This window comes from Zalophus californianus, chromosome 9, assembly GCF_009762305.2.
Source record: "Zalophus californianus isolate mZalCal1 chromosome 9, mZalCal1.pri.v2, whole genome shotgun sequence".
Lineage (NCBI taxonomy): Eukaryota > Metazoa > Chordata > Mammalia > Carnivora > Otariidae > Zalophus > Zalophus californianus.
Genome location: NC_045603.1, coordinates 90,450,625 through 90,467,359, shown reverse-complemented (window position 1 = coordinate 90,467,359; position 16,735 = coordinate 90,450,625). Strand labels below are relative to the sequence as shown.

General features: G+C 41.2%; 1 protein-coding gene across 4 annotated transcripts in view; it reads right to left on the bottom strand.

Annotated features, from left to right (window-relative positions):
• Positions 1-1,862, bottom strand: part of EPS8 (epidermal growth factor receptor pathway substrate 8) — a 179,007-nt gene extending 177,145 nt beyond the window's left edge. For 3 of the 4 annotated variants that reach the window (XM_027593909.2, XM_027593908.2, XM_027593912.2), the window contains exon 1: positions 1,595-1,862. The gene's annotated coding sequence lies outside the window, so the exon portion shown is untranslated. The remainder of the gene's footprint in view (positions 1-1,594) is intronic. The other variant, XM_027593911.2, reaches the window with a different exon arrangement.
• Positions 1,863-16,735: the final 14,873 nt, after the last annotated feature.

Sequence of the window (16,735 nt, the reverse complement as noted above, 5' to 3'; positions counted from 1 at the left end):
TTTCACACTAGCAACTTAAGAACTATAAGAACCTGTCCAAAAAACTCCAATTCCAAACTGAAAAGCTATACTAGGTGAGAGAGGATGACATTGACTTTAATTTCAATGACCACAGGATCTACATTTACTGCACACTTTGCAAAACCCAAGTCCCTTTAGAATGGTATCCTCTCAGTAGAAATAAATTAGAAGCAAAACACAACACAGCTACTTTGCTGTTTCTGTATATATCCATGTTTGTGTATGGATACATATGTATACACACATATATCTATATGTATATGAATATAACTATATATACACATACACATACATATAAAGTCATCTGGGAATCCTAATTCTCCTATCTCCCTAAAGAATAACAAAGCCAGGGACGCCTGGGTGGCTCCGCCCTTAAGCGTCTGCCTTCGGCTCCGGTCATGATCCCAGGATCCTGGGATCGAGTCCCACTTCGGGCTCCTTGCTCGACGGGGAGCCTGCTTCTCCCTCGGCCTGCCACTCCCTCTTCTTGTACTCTCTCTGTCTCTCTCTCTAGCAAACAAATAAATAAAATCTTAAAAAAAAAAAAGCCAAAATCAAGCTGTTCATATGCATCTGAAACCAAGTTTTACCTGAACTCTTAAGACATTACCTATTCTTATATGACAAAAACTGAAACCTTCAAAAGAAAAGCAGTAATACATTTCATTAAAATATATTTTGTAAAGGAGAACTCCAATTCTTAATGCTCTACCGCCCTAGACGTCTCTGGTTTTCAAACCCTAATACCACAGGCGTCTTACCCCCAAAGAGATTCCAGCAGTACTATGGGTCTACGGGAAAATAAGGATATGAGAAACAATGCAAAGGAAGAGAACAATCCGTGCAAAGATTTTTGCATACAGATAGTCCTTGAAAGGAAAGAAGAGTGACCCCAGGAGAAGCGAGCCGGGTCTTCATACGTGGGGAAATCTACTCCAAAGGCATTAATTGACAAAGACACCAGAAAGGCCATCTGCCAAAAGTAAAACGGTGAGTAAAGTGGAACAAACTAAGAACGGAAAGTCAACAGGAATCAGGAGTGACAACTATTCAAAAACAATGAGTTACCTTAATTTGAGAGGGTATTCGATGGTGGGACCTTGCCCCAAACTACCAATCTGAAAAGACACCCCTCCATTTGAGGGTGGGGAGGGTAGCTCTCGAAACCCCAAGCCTAAAACAAGCTGTGAGAATACCGGTTCCGACGACGCCCCACCGACCAGATAAGCGCAGGTGTATGTCCGGAAGCTCAGGTTACCAGGAAATATCACAAGGACACTGATAATCTTCTCTGCCCACCCTCCCGGAGCCCTGGGTTCGGCAGGCGACTGGGCGGCCGAAGGTCGGCACCCGCTCCGCGGCGCCCCACGACCGGGCGCACGGACGCGCTCCGGTAGCAGCGCCCCGGCACACCTGGCCCCCAACACCAGCTGAAAGCAGTCAAAGTGAATGAAAGCGGACGCGGCGCCTGGCACCGCTCCATCCAAGCACACAAAAGCGGATTTTTAAAAATCGAGGCTGAGTTCAAACAGCTGGACCCCCGGCCGGCGCCTTTCGCCCGAGGGGCTCTTACCTCGGATCCGCCCTCGGGGCCGTGGCTTTCCCCGGAGGCGCCTCGAGGCGGGACGAGGCAGGAGGCGGCCAGGAGAAAGCCCCCGACCTGGACCACGGCCTTCCAATCCTCCGCGAGCCGCAAAGCCGCCGTCTGCGCCCGGCTGGAGAGCAGCGATCTCCAGGGCGAGCACAGCGCCGGCCTCGCGCTGGGCAAGACCGCCGCGCCCGCCGCCGCCTGTGAAGTCTGGAGCCGCCCGCCGGCTCACCCGCTCGCAACCAAAGCCAGCCGCGCGCCGCGCATGCCCACTACCCCTGCTAGGAGCGAGTGAGAAGGCGCGCGCGCGCGCGCGCCCGGCTCGGTCCGAGCTGGCTCCAGTCTCCGGGTCTTGCCGGCAGCCGAGCAGCAGAGTATCTGGTCGACCCCAGCGCCGGAGGTGCACTGGGCGGTGGGGCCGGGTGGGCGGGAGAGGGGCGGGAGAAGAGAGGTCAGGGTGCCGCGCTAAGTTATCGAGGCCATCAAAGTCGGGCCAAGGTTCCTAGCTGCGGACAGGTTTCGAGAAGTGCCCTAGCAGGACCGACTAGCAGCTGGGAGACGCGGGAGGGAGAACAGAGCGTGTGGAGAGGTTCGCCCCCGGGCAAGGGTTGATGCCCCTGGCCATGGGAGCGCCCAGTTACAGCACCCCGGGTCCTGGCGCACAAGTCGTGCGCAGAAAGCTCGCCGCGCCCAACCACCCGCCAACCTTCGTCTTCCTTCTCGCGGCCCTGGCACCTATTTTCCCCCTTTTGTCTCTTTCCTCTTTTTTGTTTCTTTTCATGCCATCAACTGGTGGCACCCAAGGGCCTCCGTGCGGTCCTTAGCTCCAGCCAGCAAGCCCAGACCCGCTTCGCAAGCCTGCCTTAGATCCCATTCTTCACGTAGTTCTTGCCAAGCGCCTGATGTGGTTTGAAGTAGTGGAGATTCTTTCACTTAATCCCTCTCGTAACTTAACCAACCCTCGTAATGAGCAGCTCCATGAGTAGCTCACTGAACCACTAAATGAGAAGCCCTGTAGTCTTCGAGCGTTGTATTTTCCTACTCTTAAAACATTCATTGGTCGTAGCTATGCCCTCTTCCTGTTCTAACTTCTTTAAAGGCAATTGACTCTCAGAAATCAACGAAGATAAGCTTGGTTAAAACAGAGTGGACCTGCTTGCTTTGTGAGACAAGCAGAAGTACATGGCAGTCAGGGGAAACCATTATGCTAAAAGTTCAAATAGATGTTAAGTCCAGTCCCCTATCTTAAGTAGAAATCCTCTGCAATATTTCCATCATACTATCATCCACTTAAACTTTTACAATGTTGGAAATCTTTATATTTATTGGTATTATGTATAATGATTATTCAATTTACCTATGTCAGGAACTAAGCAATTTTTATGTATTATTTCTAATCCTTAAAATGAGATAGGCCTTATTATCCCTATTCAACAGGGAAGTAAAGCTCAGAAGTATCATCTCTTTTGCCACAGCCAATACTGATGCCAGAATTAAAGCCCAGGTCTGCTTAAAATGTCTATAATCATTTGCTTTGTGAACATCAATTCAGCTTCCCTTAACACCACTGGTGCTGATTCTGACCCCTAGGAATTAATTAATCTCACTCTTTACAGACATTGCAGGCCTTGAAATATTTGAACCAACTACTAAGTAACTATCAGAATATCTAATATTTTTCTATTTTTCAAAATTTTTAGGTCCTTTTATTTGTCAAATGGAATGGTGAGCCATCATAACCACACTTTTTACCCTGCTTTGCATGTTCTTCAACTTTTCCTTTTCCTTCTTAAATTGTGCACTCAAAAGAGAACACAACATTCAAATACAGTGGGCTATGAACTTTGTTAAAAAATGATCAGTAGCCCCTTGAACCAAGCATACCCTGTCAGTAAGGTATCCCAAACTTGTGTTAGGTTTTTCTTTTAGCAAATGTATTACTTAGAGTTGAATAAAACATCCAAGTCTATTTTACATGGACTACAATTAAACCATAGCTTCCACCTTACATAGTCTATGTTTCTATAATTCTACATGTTTAAACCCAATTTTTGCCTTTGATCCATATTAAATTTCATCTTGTTTTAAGACATAATTTGAGATTTTGAAATCTAATTAGTCATCACTTTTAACTTATAGTCATCTGTGAAGTTAATGAACATGGCTTCTTTGTTTCCACTTAAATCTAATAAAATTATATAAAACAGGCTTAGAAAAGAATCTTGTAGGGGTGGCTCAGTCAGTTAAGCGTATGCCTTCGGCTCAAGTCATGATCCCAGAGTCCAGGATCAAGCCCCACATCCGGCTCCCTGCTCGGCGGGGAGCCTGCTTCTCCCTCAGCCTGCTTCTCCCTCTCCCTCTGCCTGCCGCTCTGCCTGCTTGTACTCTCTCTCTCTGTGTCAAATAAATAAATAAATAAAATCTTTTGAAAAAAATAAAAAATAAAAGAATCTTATAGCCCACCACCAAAAATAATCTCCAAGATAATAATTTATGAACCAACACTTTTTGAGATCAAGCACTTTAGTTCATGCAATCATACTATAACCAACAAGGATTTCATGAATGGTTTTCTAAATGCTTTACTGAAATGAAAATTCACTGCCTCTAGCAAGCCTAAATACATCAGTCCAAGTACCTATTAAAGAAGGAGGGGGGAACAAAGCAAAGCTAGTTAAACAGGATCCATTTTCAAATTAACCCATTCTGGCATCAATGATCCCCATTACCTTTTCTAAGTGCTTAGAACCAATGTTAATCTCTTTTATACTTTTGCTGAGAATCGTTCAAACTTGCCTGTTCATAGTGACACCATATACAAGTGTCCCCTTTCTAAAAATCTCATTTTTTATGTTGGTATACGGGATGAAAATAATGCAAGACAGAACAAAGAGAGATAAGCGGAATGAATAGGGTCTTTCAGATGTGGAGAGAGTTTGCAAAACTTGAGGAACGGAGTAAGTCTACAGCTGGGTGTAAAGCTATATATAGAAAATGTGAAGAAATTTTAGTGGCTGAATGTATGTAATCTGAAGACTACGAGCTATATCTAAACTACTGAGGAATCAAATATATTCTTCAAATACCCATCCCCATTCCAATCTCCCAATCTAATGCCTGAATATCATTTAGAGACTACTGTGTGTAGCTTTATAGGCAGTCTTTAAAGCAACTAATGCAAAACATATCTGTAGATAAATTTGAAAAGGTATACAGGTATCCCCTGTTTTATTGCACTTCACTTTATTGCACTTCAAAGATACTGGGTGGGGTTTTTGTTTGTTTGTTTGTTTTACAAATTGAAGGTTTGTGGCAACCTCCCATCCAGCAAGTGTATCAGCACCTCTTTTCTTTTTTTTTTTCAGCACCTTTTTTTCAATAGCATTTGCTCATTTCATATTTCTGTGTGTCATTTTGGTAATCCTTGCAATATTTAAAACTTTTTCATTATTATATTTGGCATGGTGATCTGTACTCAGTGATCTTTGATGTTCCTATTGTTATTGTTGTGAGGCTCCAGGAACTAAAAACATATGCTATATCAGGTATAAAACAATGAAAAGAAGATTGGTGTAGCTGTATTAATATCACACACAGTGGACTTAAGATAAAAAAATATTATTGGCGATGGACAAAGTTACCACTTAATGATAAATCAATAAGGAGAAATTGATAAATCCACCATTACAGGGGGATATTTCAACACCCTCTCACCTATTGATAAATTATTCATAATTCCATGTATATATAGATAGATATGGATATATAGATGTAGATCTATAGAAATACAACATTTAGAGAATGGACATTCTCATCAAACCCATAAGAAATATTTTCAAAAATTGGGGCACCTGAGTGGCTCAGTTGGTCAAGCTTCCGAATCTTGGTTTCTGCTGGGGTGGTCTCAGGGTTGTGATATCCAGCCCCTTGCCGGGCTCTGTGCTCAACAAGGGGTCTGCTTGGGATTCTCCTCCTCTCCCTCTCCGTCTGCCCCTCCTCCACTCCCCCCCCCCATGCTGGCGCACACTCTCTCAAATAAATAAATCTAAAAAAAAAAAAAAAAATTTACATAAATTAACCAGCATACTTAATACATGTCAAAGAATTTGTAGACCAGGGGTTGAAAGACTTTTCCTGTAAAGGGTCAGATAGTAAGTACATTGGCTTTGCAGGTCTTTGTTGCAATTACTTAACTCTGCTACTGTAGCATGAAAGCTGCCATAGAAAATATGTTTATGCAATTCAGCTGTCCTTTCCTGCAGGAGCAAAGATAGTAATTAAATTAATGGCCATGCCTGTTTTTCCAATAAAACTTTATCTAGGAGCACTAAATTTGAATTTTTAAAAAGATTTTTGTTTATTTATTTGGAGAGAAAGAACGTGTGCAAGAGCGGGCAGCGGGGAGAGGTGGGGAGACAGAGGGATAGATGCAAGGCTCAGACTGTGCTGAGCATGGAGCCAGACTTGGTGGAGCCCCACCACCCCCAGATCATGACCTGAGCTGAAATCAAATCATTGGCTTAACCAATTGAGCCACCCAGGTGCCCCCTGATTTTGAATTTTCTGTAATTTTCACCCACCTCAAAGTATTATCCTTCTTTTTTTTTTTTAACCAATTAAAATGTTCCAACCATTCTTAGTTCACTAGTGTAGAAAAACAGGTGGCAGGCTGGGTTTGTTGATCAATGATTTAGACCCTGTAATCTCTACTAAAGTCTCCCAATAGATTTAGAAATTAATAGACTAATTTTTTGAAGATTTAAGTTTAACTTAAAATCTATATAACAGGGCGCCTGGGTGGCTCAGTTGGTTAAGTGACTGCCTTTGGCTTGGGTCATGATCCTGGAGTCCCGGGATCGAGTCCTGCATGGGGCTCTCTGCTCAGCAGGGGGTCTGCTTCTCCGTCTGACCCTCCCCGCTCTCATGTGCTCTCTCTCTCTCATTCTCTCTCTCAAATAAATAAATAAAATCTTTTAAAAAATCTATATAAGAGCACATTTTCATTTCTAAAGGTAAACTTAAATGGGATTTTAAAATAGACTTCTAAATAACTCATGGATCCAAGAAGAAATCAAGAATGAAAATTTAAAAGTACTCCAAATTGAATGAAGAGAAATAAATTTTGATATATCCAGATCATGAAATATTCTATAGTGGGGAATATGGGGAAACAGCTGGTATGTTCAGCAGCATAGATAACTCTTAGAAACAACACTGACCGGAGTTCACAGATTTTGTTCAAGTTGTCCTTTGACAAAGCTTACACCCAAACAAAACTAAACGATATGTTATCTAGGAACACATACACATGTGTTTAAAACTAGCATGTAAACAAGGGGATGTTAATTATAAAATTCAAGACAGTGGTTACCTCTGAGGGACAAGAAGGGAGATAGACCAGCAAGGTTGCCTAGATAAATTGCAATAGTGAGCCAGAGGCCTTCGCCTTACTCACAGTCCTTGCTCTTGCAAGAGGAAAAGATTGTTGAATTGCATAGAGAAGGGAGGACATTAATGCAGGAAGACGGCTTTAGCTATGGAGAGTTTGAAAGAGATGAGGCAGGACAGCAGAAGGACAAGGCAATTGTCGATGCAAGTGATAGAGCTACTATTCTTTTATTTACCTGGACACAGGTCATCGGAATGCCTCATTCCTTATTATCCCTGACCTTTCAACGACTCATGAGCTCTGTAGATAGACCACTGCTTTCTAAGCAGGACCACCGATATTCTGTCCCTAATTTTAAGTGTGAATGTTTATTTTTACGGTACAATATATTTCTCCCAGAAATTCTTCTGCTTCGACAATTGAGGGAAATTTAATCTTTGAACCTGAGAGATATTGATCCATTTATTACTAACACCTGAATATTTTTTCTTTTTATTTATTTTTTATTTTTTCTGAATTTTCTTTAAAATTCAAAACAGACATCGTTTGTTTTATTTTTTTGAGATCATCGTATGCTTATTCCACAGAACTGGAAATTTGCCGTTCAAAAGTAGCACTTGTTTCACTATTTGCCACTTTTTCTAGTCAAACTAGGCTTTTTATTTTTCTACGTGTGTCTAACTAGAAGAGATTCAAAAGTGAAAAGTAAAATAACCGTGGGAAAAAGTAAAATATATAGAAAAGTAAATAATAATCATCAATTTTAAGTTACAGTATAATCATGAAATGGAATTCTGTCTTATGAATTGAAAAGAATGAGGTGGTAATTAACGACTAACCTGGGTGGACATCAAGATGTATAGTTGTTGGGGTGCCTGGGTGGCTCAGTCTACTGAGCATCTGACTCTTGGTTTCAGCTCAGGTCATGATCTCAGGATCCTGGGATCAAGCCCCTCATAGCGTTCTGTGCTCAGCACAGAGTCTGCTTAAGATTCTCTCTCCCTCTCCTTTTGCCCCTCCATCTGTTTGTGTGCACGCGCTCTCTCTCTCTCTCTCTCTCTCTCTCAAATAAATAATTTTTTTAAAGATATATAATTGTGAAGTGGGGGGGAGGCAAGTTGCAATGCCCTATACAGTATGAATTAATTCATATAAAAAAGAATGTAAGAGAAATACAAGCCAACATTTTAATAGCATTTTTATGGGGAGACAGGTGACAGCGTAGCTAGGAGTTACTTCTAGTCTTTCAGTTAACATAGTTCTATAATATTTGAATTTTTAACTATGGACCCATATTATTTGGGGGCAGAGAAAATAACATAGTAATACTTTATTATCTATTGTGAATTTTGGGTGTTTCTGAATTCTTTACTCCTTCTATAACTAAGCCAGATTCAGCCCCAACATATAAAATTGTGTTTTTATGTCTTTACGTTACTGAGCTATAATAACTCTCAAGCTATTTAACAATTCCGTTTCCGTATGCTCATTGGCATTGCAAACACAGACTCTGTTTCCTTAAGTTGGCACCCAAAATTTGTTCTTCTTTGGCAGTAGAATCCTGGGGAATGGACAGGATAAAACAAAAGAAAACTCTTATGACAAATTTAGGTTTTAAAAAGCAAATTCAGATCTCTGAATAACTTTCTCACTCAGATAGCCCTGGTGCTTGAGAGAACCCCAACAACCTTAAAGATAATTTCTCTGATAAGTGTGTAAATCCAAGTCTCAGCAGGGCAAGAGCAAATATATCCCACAGATTCCATGTCTAATTTCATCTTAAAAGACTTGGAAACACACACACATACACACACACACAGAGGAAAACCTCTAAAATATACTATAAAGGCTTGTTGACTTTCCAAATGCACTGCAACTTTCCTTTCCTCTAATGAACACTTGCATATACTAAGTTTTCAAAGCATTTCCCACACTTTCGTACCACGTTAAGCAGAACATTTCTGATCTTATTAACCATAGGTATCATTGTGTGCATTCATGACTTTATAATCCCCTAACGCAAAGCTCTTGCAACTAAGACGTTTAAATCCTATGAAGGCACTCTGAAGATATCGTAACCTTCACAGGATCTTGCATGGGGCTTATTCCATATATTTCTAACACCCCCAGCAGGGTCTGTAATTAACACATTGTTTCTGCAGAAAAGATACTCACACAAATCAGAATAAAGTTTGTAAGTAAACTTCTATCAGTTCAGATCAGATTTGGGGCCAAACAAGTGCAATGCAAGTAGGGCTCTGTCAGCAGATGAGATTTGAAAAACAAATAAACAAATAATTATTTTTAAAAATTGGAATCTTTCAACTCAACATTGCAGATTAAGTCTTACGCACCTGTATGGGGGTGGCACAAAGGGTAACTGCATTATCTCCCTCAATAGCTATCATTTTGAGCCCTTGATATCTGCTTCTTTAAGTCTTTCTGCCTTTTCTGGGCAGCTGGGCATCCCTCCATCTACTTAATGGATGTAACTTCCTCTACCGTCTTCTGCCTTGGTAATTATTACTTTTAGTCTGCTGTGACTTAAAACAATGGGCAACCAAATTATTATAATTGTGTATGAAATTTGACTAAGTAGGTTTTACATAGGGAACTCAAAAATTACTTTATGATAAGATATATAAATTTTGCTCACATTCTTGATGACACCTTTTCAACAATTACGAGGCTTTTTTTGTTTGCTAATGATTATTACTTGTATTCACAATCTTCGAGATTGTTATCCTTTAAAAATTAACTCCAACTTCTTGCTCTAAAAAAAAAAAGGAGTTTCATTTTATAGAGGTCACCTACTTACAGGGACTGATATTTTATGAAACCATGTTATTCTAATATATGCAAACATGTCCTTTTGGTCATCTCAAAGTAAGCTAAGGTCTAGAGCTTATTCATTCTTGCACAAAAAATATCGAAGCATTTATAGAAACTTAAAGTACGATTGCAGGATGGTATTTCTAAGTAATCATAGTCAGTTTCCTGTCTTTGCTCACCTGGCAAATTCTTCCATTTTCTGACCTCACCCTATACTTTTATCCTCATTTATCAGTGCCCTGGTGAGCGTTCCCACAGCTCCAAAAATCAGAGCTCTTTGGCCACACAGGCCACACTTATCACTGCAATACATCGGAAAACTGGGAAGGAGTAGAGGGTCGTGACTAGAAATCAATACAGGAATGTCCATGATGCAAGGTGCCAGGAGGGAAGTAGTCAAAGCCGGCAGATTACTAACAGATGCTAAGAGAATGAGGTGATGAAAAGAAGAGTGTTGAAAACAATGGGAACCCAGAAACCCACTCATGTGATTCAAACATGAGAAAGCATCTTTAAGGCCTCTGATTCATCTTTTCAGCAAAGGTTCAAACACCTACCAAGCACGGCAATAGGCCCTGGGGATATGACAAGGGGTACAAAATGGTCCCCACCCTTGAAAGCTTGCAGTATTAGCAATTAAACAGACATAAATAGTGACCACCATATGCCATGTCATAACAGCACAATGTAATACCAAGCATTGTCTGAGGACAGAGAAATGGATGCCCAACAAAAATACCAAAATCAGGCTGGCATCATAGAGACTTGCTCTATAGCCTTTCACTGACCACCTTCCAACTTCCTTGCTCAAGTATCCTGGCACACTTCCACCACAGTGCCTTAGCACTTGCTGTTCACAAGCCCTGGAATGCTCTCCTTCCAGATATCTACGTGGCTCACTCTTTCACCTCATTCAGGGCTCAGCTCAAACGCTACCTCATCAGAAAAGCTTTCTCTGACCAATTTACCCTATTTAAAACCTTCTAACTTGTCTCCACTTTCTAACTTGTCTCCACTTTCTATCTTCTATTCCACCAATCAATGCTCACACATTCTCTAAGACAAAAACCTATTGTTGATTCAATTGTGCATTCACTCACTCATTTACTCGCTTGCTCACTTACTTTTATTTAATAACATATAATGAAAACCCACTGTGTGCCAAGTACAGCTCATTTTATCTCCCTCTAAATTCTTCAAAGTGCCTTGATTCCTTTCTATTATCCTTGTGCCTATGTACGTTCTGTGTCCACTCCCCCAGCCCCCCGACTCCAAGTTCCCTTGACAAACTGCTGCATGTTCTTCATAACTCAGATCAAATTTTCCTCATTAGTTCATTCAATTCTGCTCAGGCACTGGGGATGCAGTAACAAATACAACTTACAAATCTCTGCTCTACAGAATTTACATAAGGGAGACAGACAATAAAGAATTGAACAAGATGATTTCAGACTGTGTTAAGTGCTATGAAAAAGAGGCAATGCAAGGCAATTGTGGGGGGATGAAGAGAGAAACAGTGTGCATGTGTGTGTGTGTGTGTGTGTTCATACTCATGCACAAGCATGCATGTGTTGTGGGGTACAATGATCTGTACTTGGCGCACATGGGCTTTCATTAAATGTTATTTTTTTAAAGATTTTTTTATTTATTTGACAGAGAGAGGGAGAGAGACAGTGAGAGAGGGAACACAAGCAGGAGGAGTGGGAGAGGGAGAAGCAGGCTCCCCGCCGAGCAAGGAGCCCCATGTGGGGTTCAATCCCAGGACCCTGGGACCATGACCTGAGCCGAAGGCAGATGCTTAACGACTGAGCCACCCAGGCGCCCCTCATTAAATGTTATTAAGTAAATAAGTAAGTGAGTAATGAAAGAGTGGGTGAATACATGATTGAATTAATGATCTGGTTTTTAATCTTAGAAAATACGTGAGCAGTAGTTGGTGGAACAGAAGGTAGGAAGTGGAGACAAGGTACAAGTCTGGTCTTCTGTAGAAAGAAAAGTAATGAAGGCCTGAACTAAGAAAGTGGCAATAGAGAAGAGAGACCACACTTGGGACACAAGTAGATTGTCATATGATTGAACGTGGAAGAAGCCAAGGAAGAGAGAGAATTTTGATGTGAGTGTCCAGACGGGTGGTGGTGCCATTGACTGCAAGGTAAAACCAGGTCAGTTGAAAGGAGCTGCCCTAGGGAGATAATCCATTCTGTGTTGGACATCTTGGGAGTGAAGTATCTCTGTAATAGGTGGAGACAGTAATACATAGTTACAAGTGTAGAACTATGAGTGAAGTCAAGGCAGAGGATGGGTTTGGAATAGCATGGATGCCTTCATCTTTAGGAAAATGTATTAGAGTAAGAAGGCAAATTTTAAGTATAATTTAAGAGGTCAAGAGGCAGAGAGAGGTAAAGGAGTCTCCACTGAAAACAGAGAAGCAGGTAATAGAGTGAAAGAGGACAGTTAGGAGATGAGCCCATGAGAAGTAAGGAAAGAGGGAGGGATGGAAGGAAGCTTGGAAAGAGAGACTTGGTTAACAATAATACTCCAAAAGGATCAAGAAAGATAATGATACCTAAGACCTCAGATTTATTTTATTAAGAATTTATAACACGGGGGGCGCCTGGGTGGCTCAGCCGTTAAGCGTCTGCCTTCGGCTCAGGTCACGAACCCAGGGTCCTGGGATCGAGCCCCGCGTTGGGCTCCCTGCTCGGCGGGAAGCCTGCTTCTCCCGCTCCCACTCCCCCTGCTTGTGTTCCCTCTCTAGCTGTGTCTCTCTGTGTCAAATAAATAAATAAAATCTTTTTTTAGAAAAAAGAAATTATAACATGGCAGGGACCATTTTTAGCAGCTTGCATGGCTTGATACCTTCAATTCTCACAACCCCTTGTGCAAGACAGATTATGATCATTATTCCTGCTTTCTAGATGAGAAAATGAAGCAGAGAGAGGTGAACTTGCTGCCCAGGCTTACACAGGAAGCAAGTGACAAAGGCAAGATTTAAAGTTCAGCCATCCTGCTCCAAAGCCCATGTTCGCATGGATGGAGGAGGGGGCGTTAATGAGTGCACTCTGTGAGGCCAGTTTCCAAACAGTGGCAGCTCTAGGGCCTGGGGAGGTAAAAGGAAGGTGAGGAAGTGGAGAGAACAAAGGCAGACAGATTGCAGTCTGCAAGAAGCTTAGCTGGGAAGAGGGGTGGAATAAGAGCTAGAACGGAACACAGGAGCGGCAGAAGCTGTTTTGTGCTTAATGAGCAAGTCTGGAGCATGTGGACTTGATAGATTCTGTTTCCATCATACTCCAGAATTGCTAGAAGAAAAATGAGGGGGTTGGAAGGAAAGACAAGCCGGTTACTTCCAGCCCTGATTCTCTCCCTCCACAACTCAGAGAGTCTCCCTCAGTGCAGCCAGATGGAAGCTTTCACTCAATAAAATCAGTTGGAAAAATAATCTCATACACTTCTAAAGACGGATTTAAATAGAAACCTAAGTGCCTATTTATTCTAGTTTCCTTGTAAGTCATGAGCTTTTAATTTTTTCCCACCCTGGTCTGTGACACAGCTGGTCCTGATGCGAGAGCCCTAAGTTTTTGCTGTCTTTGGATTTGGCCTGATGACATATTTTTTGCTTTCTTTTCTAAGCTCAGGAAAAAAGGAGTCGAGGCCATCTGGGTTCATATTCTTTTCCTCCATTGCCTTTCATTTTTGTGATCTACCCCTCCTTCCACAGGAAAAACTCAAGTGCAGGAAGTTATAGAAAAGCCATATTGTTTCTTTCACAATATGTCCTAATGTCATCATGAAGTATGGTTTCCTGTCATTCCCTCGCCACTATATCCCTTGAAACACCTCAACTCTTCTCCTAACTCTTTTTTTTTAAAGATTTTGTTTATTTATTTATTTGAGAGAGAGAGAGAAACAGCATGAGAGAGGAGAGGGTCAGAGAGAGAAGCAGGGTCCCCGCTGAGCCGGGAGCCCGATGTGGGACTCGATCCCAGGACTCCGGGATCAAGACCTGAGCCAAAGGCGGTCGCTTAACCAACTGAGCCACCCAGGCACCCTCTTCTCCTAACTCTTTTTTTTTTTTTTAAGATTTTATTTATTTATTTATTTATTTATTTAAGAGACAGAGAGTGCAAACGAGACAGTACAAGCAGGGGGAGCAGCAGAAGGAGAGGGAGAAGCAGGCTCCTCGCTGAGCAGGGAGCCTGATGTGGGGCGCGATCCCAGGACCCCAGGATCATGACCTGAGCCGAAGGCAGACACTTAACCATCTGAGCCACTCAGACGCCCCTCTTCTCCTAACTCTTAACACTAAACTTCCCCTTTCCTTCTCCTCCTGTACCTGACTGCGGTGGACATATGCCCATTCCATAAATTATACTAGCGCTTCATTTTGTCTCTACCCTCATTTGCACAAAGCCCTTTCTCAGCACACATCCTTCAATTACACATATTCCTATTTGTTTCATACCTCTGTACAACCTTTCTATCTCCAGTTGCTCCTGGCCCTATCCACACAATATCCGTTTTCCATTATCCACCAATAGGGCTGTAAGATGGGGGAGAGATTGACCGTAAAAAAATAGAGAACTCGTTTCTTTTTTGGCTCTCCAATGTGTTTTCACACTAACCAAAATTGGTATATACCCCACTTTTGGAAAAATCACAACACTTCAAACAAAGTAAAGCTATCCTTGGAAGACATGTCTCAAAAGGAATTAGAAAGCTGTCCACTTAGCAAATCTTTGCTCCTTCCTCATTTCTATTCTGCGCACCCTTCCATACAATGGATGAATAGCGTTATCTCCCAAACAAATGCAAATCATCTTCCTAGAGAGATCTTTATTTTCTCCTCTAAAATATGGTGTCTTTCTAGCTCACAATTCCGTGGAGCAAGGTGATAAAGTGTTTCAGGTTCAAAGGCGTTCTCTCTAAAATTCCTGATGAGCTAGCTTCAGATGGGACTGTGGGTAAACAGAAACAGCAATGATATCATAAGTGAATATGATAGGAATTTATAGGAAGTTGAAAATAAGAAGTGTCTGTCTAGTATTGGTGATCGACTCTATTCACATTTTCCCTGACACATGTGAATCTAAATCCCATCATCTGCGATAGTATTTTGGCAGGCTTATGCACCTAGCAAAGATGAATGGAACACAGATAAAGGATCTGTCAGTACCGTAGGCTGTCCCATGATAGCACCTCATTATAAAGAGACCTACAATATTTTGTGACAAGCGGGCAATGCTTTTCTAGATATTGCAGAACTCTTCATAGCTCTGAAGCCAAATCATGATTTGCACTCTTTATCTTTACAGGCTTTGTTTTGTAACTGTAAAAGATTTTAGAGTAGTCGGCAATAATCTGGGGCAACCCAAGTACTTTTTTATACAGTAAGCAACATTTTCAAATATTGACAACTCTGATGATTCTAAACCAATTTAATCAGCTTGATCGGGCAAGTGTTCCTTCATTTTACTCTTGGTAAAAAAAAAAAGTTTTTACATTATTTGATACAATAAAAAATAATTCCTTCATTCTATTTTTCCTTATTTCTGATTTTTCTTGATTGAAGGGGGAAAAAAAAAGCACAAACCGAGTGTTAAACCAGGGAAATGTTATGTTGGCTGGGAATATGGAACTTTTTAGGTTAAAACAATTAAGTGGCAAATAACCAATGCAGATGATTTCTGTCTATTAAAATGTTATGTTCATTTTTAAAAGGCTAAAAAAGAAACGTAGAATATGAGATTTATGCCCACCAATAATGAGGATTCATCAGTATGTGAGATTCATCTGTGGAAGGAACAATTTCCCCTAAATGTGTTTCTGCATGGATCCATTTCCTATATTCCTGGGACACAACAATTTCTGACTTTTTGACAAGACCCATCTCCTAGAGCTTCTGATACTCTGTCCTAATGAGCAGTGGGAAGAAGCTTCTCTTGGCTTTCTCTAGGGGAAAAGGCCAGCACAGCTCCCCTCTGTTCTCTAGTGACGTACTGTCCTTCCCCACTCTTAGCTCCCTGGGGTCCTGCCAATTGGTTTTAATCCAATTCCAACTTTTTCACTGCATTCTTGAAAAGGCAACCTACATTTTTATAACTTGTTTCTCTTGTTTTACAAAACATGAGATAAAAGATTATCATAAAATACTGACTTTCAAACACCTAAATGGCCTTGGCCATGCTTTTATCCACAGAGTCTAGGAGAGTCCTGTGGTACCAAGACCGTTTAGAAGATAGACTCTTATTTCTGAAATGGATTTGGACCATGTGCAGTATGTATAAGGAAGTTGTGTTTTCCCGCCACAGTGGAAAACATCTGTTTTGCTCATGGAGTTGACTCCACTTGCCAGAATAACTTTCCAGATGTTTTAAAAGCTCTAAACAACTGCAGACTTTCTGATCGGCCCTGGTCCAAAAATTGATTTACTAAGAAAACTTGTGGGTCTGTGACATAAATGAAAACAAAAATATTTCTCTTAACCGCTCCATAAAACCCAAATATTTTGGATACGGCCTCAGATTAGTGACATTCTATAGATTTTTTTCCTAAGACATGTACACAGGCATTTATCCACATAATCTCTTTGAAGGGATTATAGTGTGAATAGAAAATTATTCCCATTTTTCTCAATGCAACTAATTGTTACTGCTAGACTATGCGCCTTTGTCATTTCCCCAGCTTTTCTGTTGACTTTGCATAAATGATATCCTGGTAAGATATGAGTATGTCCAGCATCTATTTGATGTGCATTTCCTTAAGGGCTCTTAATGCATGAAAAGTATTTTATATACTATTCAGACTTCTTCAACTTCTACCCTGGCCATCTTTTTCTAGTTAGCCTCCAGCTATGTTTTGTTAGTGTGATTTGTTTGTTTAATATTTGCATGATTTAAATAGACAAT